This window comes from Artemia franciscana, chromosome 3 (assembly GCF_032884065.1).
Source record: "Artemia franciscana chromosome 3, ASM3288406v1, whole genome shotgun sequence".
NCBI lineage: Eukaryota > Metazoa > Arthropoda > Branchiopoda > Anostraca > Artemiidae > Artemia > Artemia franciscana.
This window is the reverse complement of record NC_088865.1, coordinates 49,060,840-49,074,157: the sequence shown is the minus strand read 5'-3', so window position 1 is coordinate 49,074,157 and position 13,318 is coordinate 49,060,840. Positions and strand designations below refer to the sequence as shown.

The following is a 13,318-nucleotide window of genomic DNA, read 5'->3' as shown; positions in this document are numbered from 1 at the left end:
ACTTAACTTTGTTTTTGCATTGAAGATTTTCGCATTCCCTTTCTTCTGTTCTGTAACTCTGCTTCCTTTTTAGTTGGGAATGTGAAAATAAAATTATACAATCTTAGTTTAGGCTAATAAAGATCAGAGAAATATAAGTAGGTACTTTTGTATTATTCAGAACACACTCAATAAGTGAGGTTAGGTTAGGTATCTTCTATCACTGTGCGTTACTTCTCGTAATGTTCCTTCTTGTAAGAGTATAAAGTTATGTTGTGTCCATTGACGCACTGTATTGTTGGGGGCAACAACCCCTTATCCCCCTATCCTGTAAAAATATAATTGCCTCTTTTTCAGTCTTTGACAAATCCCAAACCTTCATTTCAAAATCCATGTTTAGACACTATCTTCTATCACTATGCGTTGCAAACTAAATTGAGTTTTGTCTTTGTGGCTATGAAACCATTTTTCCTCATAAAATGCACCTGCATAGTAATTTTTTTCACGAAAGAACCTGATTTCACTTATTGAGTATGTTCTGAATAATACAAAAAGTACCTATAAGTACTATTACCAAAAGAAAACAAATGATATCTCGTTTTAATTTTGTTTTTTCTTTACATTTTTAATTTTAATTCGCAGTTTCTTTCAGAATTACATATGTATTATAGTGACCACATTGTTGTTTTTGATCTGGTGGAAAACCGGTTTCTCTGTATGCACTTCAAGCTAATCAGCTCGCCCGGGTTGAAATTATTTAGAATGAAAAATGTCTGGTGCTCAAGCACCAAGAAAGGGCTAATGGCTTCTTCGGTAGATAGTACAAATCTGGTGTAATTGCTAAACAAGTTGAAACTCAGATCTCGATGGATCATGCAGGGTAAATGGTGGTCGAAAGTTTGTTTTATTCATGGATTTCGACAAGTAAGCTCACTTCAGATGAAAACGGAATGTTTTTTTATTTGTTTGTATAAAAATTAATTTAGAAATCGGTATTTAATCATTTCCGATTTTTAAAGCAGTATAGGCTTTCTTTGTTGATAATAAACCGTGTAGATAAGGTACAGATGTACACTACGACAGTTGTGTATATTTATCATGGCAATTCTAAGAAATAACTTGTTTTTTGGAATAGAAAAAAAAATTGTTTCCACCCAGGATCGAACTGGGGACCTTCTGCGTGTTAGGCAGACGTGATAACCGCTACACCATGGAAACTTATATGAAGTTGATAATATTAACTATTGCTATTCTTCGATATGGTATTTCTCAAAAACCAAATTAGGTATCATTCTGGTCTACGGGCTCTTCTGAAGAAAACGCTATAATCATAGTATCAATTAAAAGGGGTCAATGTTTCTCCTAGATTTTGAAAATCAACCCTCTTTTAGTATTGCCATTGAAAAATGCCTTTTTTGGGTGTTCTCATTAAAAAAAAATTTAGTCTAGCAGAATTACCAGTTCCCCCTAATTTTGTTGATTGCCACCACTGGCTACAATAACAAAAGAATAGCCTAAGTAGCCAGAGCTGTTCCTAGTCTTGGGATGGCAATCTCCTCTAAGTGGGCAATTCTCCAATCACTCTCGCCTATACGGCTATAACTATTTTAACGCTCGGCTATAAGCCATTATCTTTTGAAAACTTGTTCATTATAGTTTAAAGTTTCCCAATAATTGCGTTATGGATAATAGTGACGCGTAACCCTGACTTACATAAGGGGATTATCAAATGAACTATTTGCGCATTAAGAAGTATTGAAAAGAATTATTGAGTTATTATTATTGAATCATTTGAATGTTCATTTTACCAACAAGCGAGCAGAAGAGGGGTTGTTCCACTGCTTCAAGTTTGATTTTTTTTTTTTTTTTTTTTTTTTTTTGCTTCGGAGTCAGTATCATACTGCGTTCATAATTCCAGCAAAAGTTACTGGCGGTCGCCCTTCCGGTGGACTAGCCTGTGTCTTTAAACGGAACATTCATCTACCCTCCCCAGTACTATTCTGCTCCGACGAATTTTTCTTGGCTGTGCGTGTCGGCAGTACCGTATTTATAAACTCTTATCTCCCATATGAAGGACACTCGATCAGATCCTTGACTAAATTCGCAAAGGCCTTCTGGTCTGCCGAAGAATCTTGTGAACCAAGTTCTGTCAAACTCTCTACAGGACAAGAAAAGACTTATTGGGTGTGTTATGTTTAACAGATAAGCACCAATGATTTTTCACTTGACTGACGAATAACTTGTCAAATCTAGCGCTTTTCGATTTAGTTTAAAAGAGAAAAAAGCTACTTTATTTGACTTAACGGAATTTTTTTTACTATTCTATATAACTATTATTTAATCTGTTCTGTAGATTTTTCCACTCCCCTTTCGAAGCTTCTTACGAGTTAGAGTTGCCATTCCTTTATGTTACCTAAGTTACCAAAGATAGTCATATAACCATAGAAGGTACTTATGTATTATACGAGAAATACACTCGAGAACTTGTATCACGAACATGAGACAGTCCCGTTTTTCATGGCGTTAGTACTAGACAATTAGCTGCGGCTCGGTAGAAAAATACATTGTAGCTATATTCTAATAAAATATTTAGTTGGTATTTTGGTTAGGTTAGATTATGTATTTGATATAATGCGCTCCGGGCACCCTCCCCCCTCCATAATTATTTGTTATAGTTTTCTTAGCCAAAGCTAATTGTCTCGTATTAACACCGTAAAAAACGGGTAGTGTTTCATATTCGCGATGCAAATTCTCGAGTGTGTTTCTCGTATAAAACAGAAGTACCGTTTCTATATACTTCCAAATTTGGTGCAAAAAATCACTAGAATCTGATGATTTTAATTTTCACTTGGTGGCAGTCCTGCTAAAAACTGAGACTTGTTAACACTCAGAGCAAGGCTATTTGCTTCAAAACATGTGTAATAAGCTTATTAGTTTTACCTAAGATGACCTTTAAGGTAATATTCATGAAGGTCTTGTATGATGATTCTTTAATTTGATAGGCAATGTTCATATATCTAATATCATATACCATAATAATACTTCTCTATTAACAGTTACTGCAGTAAAGTGGCTGTAGGACTTTCAATCAAACAGTTCGTGGTAACGAACTGTAGAAAGGAGCGACCCGGCTCAATAGTAACCGAAACTCTAAAAAATAGAATTTTGATACCAATAGTTGCACCAAAAGAATTGCATTTTAATGCTGATTTTAATTATATAAGTTTCATCAAAACCAATTATACCCATCAAAAGTTACGAGCCTGAGAAAATTTGCCTCATTTTAGAAAATAGGGGTAAGCAACCCCTAAACGAAATCACACCATCAGATTCAGTGTATCAGAGAACCTTTTTGTAGAAGTTTCAAGCTCATATCTACAAAAATGTGGAATTTCGCATTTTTTACCAGAAGACAGATCACGGATGCGTGTTTATTTGTTGTTTTTTTTGTTTGTTTTTTTGTTGTTTTTTTTTCAGGGGTGATCGTATTGACTGAGTGGTTTTAGAATGTCGCGAGAGGGCTCATTCTAACGGAAATTAAAAGTTCTAGTGCCCTTTTTAAGTGACCAAAAAATTGGAGGGCACCTAGGCCCCCTACCACGCTCATTTTTCCCCAAAAGTCACCGGATCAAAATTCTGAGATCGCCCCGCAGTCCCCGTGGGAGGGGCTGCAAGTTACATACTTTGACCTGTGTTTACATTTAGTAATGGTTACTGGGAAGTGTACAGACGTTTTCAGGGGGATTTTTTTGTTCGGGGGGGGGAGATTTGAGGGGGGTTACGTGGGAGGATATTTCCATGGAGAAACTTGTCATGGGGGAAGAAAATTTCAATGAAGGGGGTGCAGGATTTTCTAGTATTATTTGAAAAAACAATGAAAAAATAAATATGAAAAGTTTTTTCTACTGAAAGTAAGGAGCAGCATTAAAACTTAAAACGAACAAAAATTATTACGCATTTGAGGGGCTTACCTTCTCCTAATACCTCAATCTTTACGCTAAAGTATTTTTGGTAATTTCAACTATTTATTCTACGGCCTTTGTGATTCAGAGCTCATTCTTAAGGAATTGGGACAAAATTTAAGCTTCCGAGTAAAGAGCGAGGTATCGACGAGGGTTGAACCCCCTCATACACGCAATAAAAACATACGAATATAAAAGTTCGTTACGTAAATTAATTCGTAAGTTACGTATATTTTTTACCAATGAAAACGTTTGTAAAAAATTAAAAGTTGTAGTTGCTTTTTTAAGTAATCAAAAAATTGGAGGGCAACTAGGCCTCCTCCCTCGCTCCTTTTTTCTCAAAATCTTTCGATTAATTGCAATTAATTAATATGCAAATTTGGTTTTAATTATTCATGTGCGGAGAGCCAAGATCAAAACATGCATTAATTCAAAAACGTCCAGAAATTAAATAAATAAAAAAAAGTTTTTTTTTAATGAAAGTAAGGAGCAACATCAAAACTTAAAACGAACAGAAATTACTCCGTATATGAAAGGGGCTTTTCCTCCTCAACGCCCCGCTCTTTACGCTAAAGTTTTTTACTGTTCTAAAAATAGAGTTAAGAGAAAGATTCAAACTTTAGCGTAAAGAGCGGGGTGTTCAGGAGGAAAAGCCCCTTTCATAAACGGAGTAATCACTAAATAAATTCATTCATTCATTCTCACAGAACTTCGTTTGGTTACGTTTAACCTGTATTTTGTTACGTTTAAGTTACGTATATTTTTTACTAATAATAATTTTCGTTAAAAATTAAAAGTTCTAGTTGCCTTTTTAAGTAACCGAAAAATTGGATGGTAACTAGGCCTCCTTCCCCACCCTTTATTTCTCAAAATCGTCTGATCAAAACTAAGAGAAAGCCATTTAGCCAAAAAAAAAAGAATTAATATGCAAATTTCATTTTAATAATTTAAGTCCGGAGAGCTAAAATCAAACATGCATTAATACAAAAACGTTCAGAAATTAAATAAAAAAAACTAGTTTTTTTTTAACTGAAAGTAAGGAGCGACATTAAAACTTAAAACGAATAGAAGTTACTCTGTGTATGAAAGGGGATGATCCCTTCTCAACGCCCCGCTCTTTACGCTAAAGTCTTTTACTGTTTAATAAAGTAGAATTGAAAGAAAGAGTCAAACTTTAGCGTAATGAGTGGGGCGTTGAGAAAGGATCATCCCCTTTCATACACGGAGTAATTTCTGTTCGTTTTAAGTTTTAATGTCGCTCCTTACTTTCAGTTAAAAAAAAACTAGTTTTTTTATTTAATCTAAATAGAAGGATTGTAATTCGAATCACTGTGTTGTAGGCTAAGAGCACCGCACTTATTAGTTTATAATAAGCTATTAGTTTTACCTAAGATGACCTTTATGATAATATTCATGTAGTTTCTGTATAATGATTCTTTAATTTGATTACATAAAAAAACTAGTTTTTTTTTAACTGAAAGTAAGGAGCGACATTAAAACTTAAAACGAACAGAAATTACTCCGTATATGAAATGGGATGTCCCCTCCGCAATCCCTCGCTCTTTACGCTAAAGCTTTTAATTGTTTTGAAAAGCAGAATTGTGGCAAAGAGTGAAACTTTAGCGTAAAGAGCGAGGGATTGCGGAGGGGATGTTTGATTTTGGCTTTCCACACGTAAATTATTATAATGAAATTTGCATATTAAATCCTTTTTTCGCTAAATGTCTTTCTCTTAGTTTTGATCAGACAATTTTGAGAAATAAGGGATAGGGAAGGAGGCCTAGTTGCCATGCAATTTTTCTGTTACTAAAAAGGCAACTATAAATTTTAATTTTTAACGAATTTTTTTATTAGTAAAAAATATACGTAACTTAAGAATTAACTTACGTAACAAACTTATATTCTTTAATTTTTATTATGTATGTGAGGGGTTTTGTACCCTCGTTAATACCTCGTTCTTTACACTAAATCGTAAGTTTTGTCCCAATTCTTTAAGAATGACCCCTGAATCAGAAAGGCCGTAGAATAAATAGTTGAAATTACTAAAAATACTATAGCATAAAGAGCGAGGTATTTATCTCCTCCTAAATACCTCGCTCTTTATGCTAAAGTTTTTTAGAACCCCTCATATGCGTAATAATCTCTGTTCGTTTAAGTTTCAATGCTACTCTTTACTTTCAATTGAAAAAAACTTTTCCATGTTTATTTTTACTTTGTTTTTTTTTATAGTTATTTTAGAAAATCCTGCGCCCTTTTCATTGAATTTCTGTTCCCCCATGACATATTTCTCCAAGGAAAGATCCTCCCACATAGCCCCTCCCCTCAACCCCACCCCCAAAACCAAAAAAAAAATCCCCTGAAAACGACTGTACACTTCCCAATAACCATTATTATATGTAAACACTAGTCGAAGCTTATAACTTGCATCCCCTCCCCCAGGGACTGTGGGGGAGTAAGTCATTCCAAAAGACATAGTTATTATGGTTTTTGACTATTCGGAACAAAATGGCTATCTCAAAATTTTGATCTGTTGACTTTGGAGAAAATGAGCGTGGGAGGGGGCCTAGGTGCCCTCCAATTTTTTTGGTCACTTAAAAAGGGCACTAGAACTTTTCATTTCCGTTAGAATGAGCCCTCTTGCGACATTCTAGGACCACTTGGTCGATACGATGACCCCTGGGAAAAAAAACAAAAAACAAACAAATAAACACGCACCCGTGATTTGTCTTCTGGCAAAAAAACGAAATTCCACATTTTTGTAGATAGGACTTCGAAAATTTTGCTATAGGGTTCTCTGATACGCCGAATGCGATGGTGAGATTTTCGTTAAGATTCTGTGACCTTTAGGGGGCGTTTTCCCCTATTTTCTAAAATAAGGCAAATTTTTTCAGGCTCGTAACTTTTGATGACAAAGATTAAATTTGATGAAACTTATATATTTAAAATCAGCATACAAATTGATTCTTTTGATATATATTTTAGCATCAAAATTCCGTTTTTTAGAGTTTCGTTTACTATTGAGCCGGGTCGCTCCTTACTACAGTTCGTTACCACGAACTGTTTGATAGGCAATGTTCAGATATCTAATATCTTATACCATAATAATACTTCTCTATTAACAGTTACTGCAGTACAGTGGCTGTAGGACTTTCAGTCTAAATGGAAGGATTGTAGTTCGAATCGCTGTGTTGTAGGTCTTGTGTTGTAGTTCGAATCACTGTGTTGTAATAGCACCGCACTTCTTTCACATTGGGCGATCGATTTCCCTGTTTTTCTCTTTGGAAAAAACAATGATGATAACTTAAACATAATGGTTTATAATATGTATATAATATTATAATATTATTATATAATATAATATTATAATTATACTATATATAATATTATATTGTAATATGTTTTATGCTCAGAGCAAGGCTATTCGCTTCAAAACATGTATAATAAGCTGTATTTACCAGGCTTTAATATTTTTTTTCCCCTGACCACCTGGTTGATGGTACTCAGTATACTCTAGTGAGAGCATTTGCAACGTGAAATTGATGAATATCCTGTTGCACAGTTTCTGAATTTGGATCAAACTGATTACTAAGGAGACATGGACTATTATACATAGACCTAAAATTTACCTTTTATTGCCCAATATAAGTCATTAGCATTAACAAGATAGAGGAAACGACCAAGGATGGAACCTTGTTGAATTTTAAAGTAAATATCTGTCTTAAAAATCGTACCCTATATCAAAGGAAAACTGGATGGACAGTGGAATATAAAGTAGAGGAAATATAGATTAACAAAAACAAAATTATTTGTTTTTAAATATAAATTGGGAAAAATTGACGTAAATGTGAAAAATTCTAGTATTTTTTTTTATTTTCTTAGGTTCTGTTTTCATATGCTCCGAAACGAAAGATTTTCATTTTTAATAACTCGGGTTTTCGCAAAAAAATTGATTGTGTATTTTTGAGAAATCAAAATATTAGTAGCCTGGCTGAAGAAAATTCTTTTTTTGATAAAGAAAAGTTTTGTGTACACAGATGAACTAGAAATCAAGTACTTGGTTGGGACACGGAGACAGAAATAAAGTGAAGGGAGGGGACAAGGCGACCTAAGGCCCGGAAATGAAGAAAAAATGAGAAAAGAAATGGCACAAATTATAAATTCAGATTTTTTTTTAGGCAGGGAAACACGGTTCCAACATTCCCTTTCTTGTGTTCCTGCTTGGCATGATGACTTACATTCATTTCTTTGATTTTAGTTATTACAGCATTGTTATTGCGCTGAGCACTTTTAAAATGACGTCATCATTGTATCTAGTTGAATATTTGAAATGACTTGATCATAGATGCAACTATGACGTCATTTATCACTTATAAGGAGGTTTCATCACTGAAAATTAACATTTCAAGATGATGAACTCAAACAAGAACATATGTGAATTGAAGCCTCGGAGGCGATTTTCATTTTCGGACAACCTAAAAAATCCATGTGAGAATGAGCCAGTAATTTGGTCAGCCCTTCCTAGTTTTATGCTTAAAGATGAGAAGAACGAAACTTTCAGTGAAAAAGACGATGGAAATGTACCATTAAATTCTTTAACTGAAGTTAACGAAGAATATGATGGAAAAGGAACAAAGGAAGTTAGTGATCAACCAATACATGAGGAAGCACTAAAATCGTACAAAAATCCTGGTTCTTCAAAAAAAGTACCTGAAGTACGTAAGACTGAAATCATTGCTGATGACCCTTTTTATCCTGATTTTATGTTAGCATTTAACACGGAGAATGAAAAAAAGCAGATGCAGAGGGAGATTAGCGCCGATATTGTTAATAATAAGGGAGTAAATCCGAATAATAAAAGTAGCCATCACTTGTTATCTGAGAATCAAGGAGTTTTAGCCAGTGAAGCCACTTTAGTGACTAGTGAAGACAATTCACAAACCATGACAGATGGCGACATGCAAGAATTTTTAATCAATTCAAGTACTCTTGATCACCTGTCAAAAATAAGGGATGATGACAATGTCAAAGAAAATATAGTTTCAGAGGAAGAACCGCAGAGAGGAGAAAAGACAGCAAAGAAGGAGAAGAGCGACAGAGATGACTTTGGACTAACAGGCGTGAAATTAGTTTCTGAGAACCAAGGAGTTTTAGCCAGTGAAGCCACTTTAGTGACTAGTGAAGACATTGTAAAAATCAATACAGGTAGCGACTTGCAAGAATGTTTAATCAATTCAGGTGCTCCTGATTACCTGTCAAAAATAAAGGACGAAGACAATGTCAAAGAAAATATAGTTTCAGAGGAAGAACCGCAGAGAGGAGAAAGGACAGCAAAGAATGAGGAGAGCGACAGAGATGACTTTGGACTGACAGGCGTAGAATTAATAGAAAATTATGAGGCTGAACAGGTTCAAATAAATGGTGAACCCAACATGGAATTGGCGAAAAAAGTTTGCTCTACAGATCTAGCCTATGTGAGAAATATATGGCAGTCAGAGATGGAAGGTACATATCTTCAAGAGAATGTAGTCCACAAAGATGACAAAAAAATAATAGAAGCTCCCACGACTGCTAACAAAAAAGGAGATTTCCCTATCCATGTAGAAGGGACCAAAATAAAATCGTACCCAGCACTTCTTGGTGCTTTGGAAGAAGAAAATGATCATTTAGGTCTTCAAAAGGAGATGTTACAAGACAAGTCTTCCAGATCAGAAGACTCATTTACAGACAACGCTGACAATGCTCATAGTGGAAAACATCAGCATTCAATATGGTTTCGCTTTAAAAAATATTTATCAGACAAGCTAGGGAGTAGTAGATTGGCACAAAATCAGTCTGGTAAAGAAAAAGAAGGAAAGAGCGATGATGGAAAGTTAAGCTCGAACGGAGAAGAAATTCCTACTCAAGAACTAGGGTTAGAAGCCAACTATGACGACGCATTTTTTCCCAAGTCTATTGGAAATGAGTCAAAAAGAGATGAAATGCGTGTCCGCTTACTTTCTACTATTAATAGTTGTAAATCAGCTGCAAGTAATAAACAATTGGCCATTAGTGGAGCTGCTGGTTTGGTTATCCTATCAGCTCTTGTTTACAAGAGAATTCGATAGAATTAAGCAGAATCAGATCAGCACCAATGAAAAAGAAAACAGAAGGTGTTATATGCAACTGTGCCAGAGAATGGATATACGAATATCTTGCATAATCAAAGTACGTTTTGCTATAGAGTGATATTTTATGACGGGAGCCTAATTAAGTTTGAATGTAAATTTATGTATAAAGTTTCCAATAAAAGTTTCTATGGTACTTGTGTATTCTATGAGAAACACACTCGAGAAGTTGTATCGCGAACATGAGACATTACCCGCTTTTCACGGTGTTAGTACCGGACAATTAACTTTGGTTCGGTGGAAAAATACATTGTAGCTATGTTTTAATTAGATATTTAGTTGGTATTTTGGTTAGGTTAGATTAGTTTAGGTTATGTAACTGAATGCACAGTGAACAATAATTTTTTTTCGGGGAAGGGAGGGGGTAAATAAAAAGGAAATTAAAGGGAAGTTTTGGTTTCAGGGATGATCTTTCCCCTTCCATCCTGTTTACTTTCCTGAGACCGGTCCTTATTATTGTCAGATTCATGATATTGGCTTACTAATTTTGAGCAGACCATTCAACATTTTAAAGTGATTTTAAAGATTCTGGGGTAAATGCAGAAGAATTACGACCAAACATATTAATCGTTCAAAAACAGTGAATCATGGGTTTTGACAGGGGGCAGGGGGGAGCAATTGACCACCCCCTTAGACTTTGAAAAATACCTTCTTATTCCTATTTCATAGGTATTTTTTATTTTAGTTATGGGCTTTGGGGACATAGGACATTTTACTTCTAGGGACATGAATACAGAAATAAAGTGGAGAGAGGGGACCTAAGGCCCAGAAATGAAGAGAAAAGAAATGGCACAAATCGTAAATTTGGAATTTTTTGCGTAGGGGAACACGGTTCCAACGTTCCCTTTGTTAGTGTTCCTGCTTATCATGATGCCTTACGTTCATTTCTATAGTTTAGTTTCTACAGCATTGTCATTGCGCAGAGCACTTTCAAAATGAAGTCATTATACCTAGTTGAATTAGGAATGAAGTGATGATAGGTGCAACTATGATGTCATTTATCAGTTATAAGGAGGTTTCATCACTAAAAATTAGCATTTCCAGATAATGAATTCATACAAGAACATAAGTGAACTGAGGCCTCAGATGCGATTTTCATTTTTTGAGAATTTAAAAACCCATGGGAGAATGAGCCAGTAATTTCGTCAGCCCTTCCTAGTTTCATGCTTATCAAACAGTTTGTGGTAACGAACTGTAGTAAGGAGCGACCCGGCTCAATAGTAACCAAAACTCTAAAAAACGGAATTTGGATACCAATAGTTACATCAAAAGAATTGTATTTTAATGCTGATTTTAAATATATAAGTTTAATCAAGTTTAGTCCTACCCATCAAAAGTTACGAGCCTGAGAAAATTTGCCCTATTTTAGAAAATAGGGGGAAACACCCCCTAAAAGTCATAGAATCTTAACGAAAATCACACCATCAGATTCAGCGTGTCAGAGAACCCTACTGTACAAGTTCCAAGCTCATATCTACAAAAATGTGGAATTTTGTATTTTTTGCCAGAAGACAAATCACGGATGCGTGTTTATTTGTTTGTTTGTTTTTTGTTTTGTTTTTTTCTTTTTCCCAGGGGTGATCGTATCGACCCAGTGGTCCTAGAATTTTGCGAGAGGGCTCATTCGAACGGAAATGAAAAGTTCTAGTTCCCTTTTTAAGTGACCAAAAAAATTGGAGGGTATCTAGGCCCCCTCCCACGCTCATTTTTTCCCAAAATCGTCGGATCAAAATTCTGGGATAGCCATTTTATTCAACATAGTCGAAAAACCATATAACAATGTCTTTGAGGACGACTTACTCCCCCACAGTCCCCGTGGGAGGGGCTGCAAGTTACAAACTTCGACCAGTGTTTGCATATAGTAATGCTTAGTTGGAAGTGTACAGACGTTTTCAGGGGGATTTTTTGGTTGGGAAGAGGGGGTTATGTGGGGGAAACTTTCCATGGAGGAATTTGTCATGGGGGAAGAAAATTTCCAGGAAGGGAGCGCAGCATTTTCGAGCATTATTAAAAAAAAAAACAAAAAAACAAACAATGAAAAAATAAATATGTAAAAGTTTTTTCAACTGAAAGTAAGGAGCAGCATTAAAACTGAAAACGAACAGAAATTATTACGAATATAAGGGGTTCACCTCCTCCTAATACCTCACTCTTTACGCTAAAGTATTTTTAGTAATTTCAACTATTTATTCTACGGCCTTTGTGATTCAGGGAAAAAAAATTATTAAGCTTTGGTGTAAAGAGCGAGGTATCGACGAGTGGACGAACCCTCTCATATACGTAATAAAAACATAAGAATAGAGAAGTTTGTTACGCAAGCTAATTCGTAAGTTACGTAAATCTTTTACTAATAAAAACGTTCGTAAAAAAATAAAAGCTATAATTGCCTTTTTAAGTACCCAAAAAATTGGAGGGCAACTGGGCCTCCTCCCCCCTCCTTTTTTCTCAAAATAATTCGATCAAAACTATGGGAAAGCCAATTAGCCAAATAAATAAATATGCAAATTTCGCTTTAATTATTCATCCGCGGAGAGCCGAAATCAAAACATGGATTGACTAAAAAACGTTCAGAAATTAAATATAAAAAAAACAAGTTTTTTTAACTGAAAGTAAGGAGCTACATTAAAACTTAAAACGAGCAGAAATTACCCTTATATGAAAGGGGCTGTTCCCTCTTCAACGCCCTGCTCTTTACGCTAAAGTTTCTACTGTTTTAAAAAGTAGAGTTGAGAGAAAGAGTCAAACTTTAGCGTAAAAAGCGGGGCGTTGAAGAGGGAACAGCCCCTTTCATATACGGGGTAATTTCTGCTCGTTTTAAGTTTTAATGTCGCTCCTTACTTTCAGTAAAAAAAAACTTGTTTTTTTTTTTTATTTAATGAATGAAAAGAACGAACCTTTCTTTGAAAAAGGAGATGGAAATGTACCGGTAAATTTTTTTACTGAAACTTACAAAGAATATGATGGAAAAGGAACAAAGGAAGTTGGGGATGGATCAAAACATGAGGAAGAACTAAAATCCTACAGAAATCCTAGTTCTTCAAAAAAAGCACCTGAAGTAGCCTAAGTAAGACTGAAATCATTGCTGATGACTCATTTATCCTGCTTTTATGTTAGCATTTGACATGGAGAATAAAAAACAAGAGCTAAGAGCTCATATGGTATGAGCTCTAGCAAAATTCTAATAATCAATAGATTGCTTTAAAAGGAAAGTCA

General features: G+C 35.0%; 1 protein-coding gene and 1 non-coding gene across 3 annotated transcripts in view; one reads left to right on the top strand and one right to left on the bottom strand.

Moving 5' to 3' along the window:
* LOC136025358 (peroxisomal membrane protein PEX16-like) overlaps positions 1 to 13,318 on the top strand; it is a 46,587-nt gene that overhangs the window by 15,254 nt on the left and 18,015 nt on the right. The window lies entirely within an intron of this gene.
* On the bottom strand, positions 1,125 to 1,197 carry Trnav-aac (transfer RNA valine (anticodon AAC)). Its single transcript has one exon. It is a non-coding gene; the product is annotated as a tRNA-Val (tRNA).